Raw genomic sequence first — 2,379 nt, 5'->3', positions numbered from 1 at the left:
GGGTGCCCAGCCCCTCCCCGCCCGCCCAGTTGCCTGCTGGGGCAGGGCGGGGCGCTGCTGCCCCCTGCCGGCCCTTGTGGGCACCTGGCCGAGCAGGTGAGGGCCTCTGGAGGGCGCCAAGGCGGGGAGCCTAGTCTCCGGGAGAGTGAAGCTGACCTTGCACCGCACACTTCTGCTCCTGCTGATGTCTTCCTGACAACCGGGGCCGCTCCCCGTGTGCGTTAACCCCTTCGCTCCCTCCGATGAGCCCAGAGGGGGTACAGTTATTTCCTCCAGTTCGCAAGCGGGGAAACGGAGGCACTGGAGGCTAGGAAGCTGCATGGCCAGTTGGTGGCCAGGCCGAGAGTCCACTGCAGGGCCCCTGTACTTCACCATCGGGCCACGTGGTCCCGAACCCTGAACCAAGGGGAGAGGGCCTGCGGGTGACACGCGCACGGGGGTTTCCCCCTGCCCGGAGCACAGGCATGCTCGAGGTGGGTGCAGAGGTGAGCAAATGAGGGAGGACCTGGACTTACGTACGTCACCACGACCTCGTAAATAGCTGTGAATTTGGACAACTGTAAGCCGGTGGCCCTGGGTGGAGAACGTGGGGGAGCGTGGAGCAGTGGTGGCTGTGGGCATGGAGAGAGGGGGGCGCGTGGCAGATACACTGGAGGGGACGGAACCCTAGAGGCCTGGTGTTGGACGGGTGGGGTAGTGGATGGAGGAGAATCCAGGGGACCCCTGGCCCTTTCTGCTGGAGCGTTGCTCCCTGCAGGGCAGGGGTGCCCGCAGAGAGGGGTGGGCAGTGTGAGGAGGGACGGGCGGACTGAGGGCTCTGTGAGCAAGAGGAGCTGGCCAGGGGAGTCGTTGGGGTCTGAGTGTGAGAAGCTCAGCACGAGGTGACTGGAGCACTGGGATGGGGGTGGGGACTCGGAGGGGAGATCAGGGGTGGCCCCGGAAGCGGGCGACCCAGAGCCCAAAGGCCCGGCAGGTGTAGATGTGACTGCCTCCAGCCATGCACCCTCCAAGGGGGAAGACCAGGTCGCCGAGAGGGGGCCAAGGGAAGGGTCTAGAAGCTCCAGGTGGGGCAGGCTGTTGGGGAGGGCCGAGGAGGGGCTGGCTCTGACCCATAGGATCGGAAGGACTGCCCTCAGCAACCCCGTAGACAGCTGGCCCTCTCTCCCCAAACGTTCCTCCGTCCACACCTAACGCCCACGTGTGTCCCCGGTGACATCAGGAAAGACAGCTTCCAGCTCAGTGGTGGGAACAGCTTTCCTACCTTTCCACGGAAGAAAAGAAACCTGCCCTCACTCCACCCGGTTTTTAACAGGTGTGTGCGCATGTGGCCTGCAAGGGCCCCTCGTCCCAAGGCGGTGGCGCCCGTGGACGCCGCCCGCTGGCTTTGTGGGCTTTCCTCCTACAGAAAGGGAGTCGAGCTGGAGGATTCGGGCGGTGACCCCGGCCCCTCGCCACTGCCCTTGCCCGTGTCCCGGGGAGGGCTGGGGGGCGGCCTCCACCATCCGTCGGGGCGCCCCGTGCTGCCGCGCCCAGCGTCCGGGTGAGCGCCGGGGTCCGGGGCACCGCGAGGAGCTCCCCGGGTCCCCGGCCAGGGGCACTTGGGGTTTCCAGGCTGGGGCATCGTCCCAGCTGCTGTCCCACGTCCGCCACCGCCACCGCGTATGCGTTTCTGCGGGCCGCACGGTCACCGACACTTGCTGCGAGGGCTTTTCCTTAGTCCTTCCTGTCCGTGCTGTGGGTTCCAGGTGGTGACACCTCACGGCGCTCTGACTTGTCATCCGCTGCCTACCAGTCCCGTTGAGCTTTTCCATGCTTCCTTTGCTGCAAAATGTCCGAGCGTGGCTTTGCCAAGGTTTGTTTTTTGTTTTTTTGTTTTTTGTTTTTGCCAAGGTTTTGATGTGGGTTGTCTTTCCCCACCAGCTGACGGGTTCTGTGTACAGTGTGGGCACCAGTGTCCGATCTGTTGCATCTTCTCCGGGCCTGTGACTTGTCTTCTCAGATTGCCAGTGGCATCGTTGGGTAAGCAAGTCTTAATGTAGATTTAATTGCCCCATCATTCTTCTCTTTTATGCTTTGTCCTTTTAGTCTTGCTTGAGAAATCTTCCCCTACCCGAGGTCAGAGAAGTTGTCTCCTGGGTCTCTTTTCTCAATTTTCTTTAAAGATTTTATTTATTTATTCGAGACAGAGAGAGTGAGCACACAGGCAGGGGGAGTGGGAGACCGAGAGCAGGGAGCCCGATGGGGGGCTCCATCCCAGGATCATGACCCTAGCTGAAAGCAGATACTGAACCCACTGAGCCACCCAGGTGCCCCTTTTCTAAATATTATAAAATTGGTTTTCATACTCAGGTGCTCTTTAATGCCTCTGGAGTGGGTTTG

General features: G+C 61.6%; 1 long non-coding RNA gene across 1 annotated transcript; it reads left to right on the top strand.

The window, feature by feature from the left end:
- Positions 1–1,174: 1,174 nt before the first annotated feature.
- LOC140596295 (uncharacterized) lies at positions 1,175–2,379 on the top strand. Its single transcript, XR_011998333.1, has 3 exons — positions 1,175–1,312; positions 1,921–2,019; positions 2,350–2,379. It is a non-coding gene; the product is annotated as an uncharacterized lncRNA (long non-coding RNA).

This window comes from Vulpes vulpes, chromosome X (genome assembly GCF_048418805.1).
Source record: "Vulpes vulpes isolate BD-2025 chromosome X, VulVul3, whole genome shotgun sequence".
Taxonomy (NCBI): domain Eukaryota; kingdom Metazoa; phylum Chordata; class Mammalia; order Carnivora; family Canidae; genus Vulpes; species Vulpes vulpes.
The sequence above is the reverse complement of the archived record's forward strand: the minus strand, read 5'-3'. Positions and strand labels throughout refer to the sequence as shown.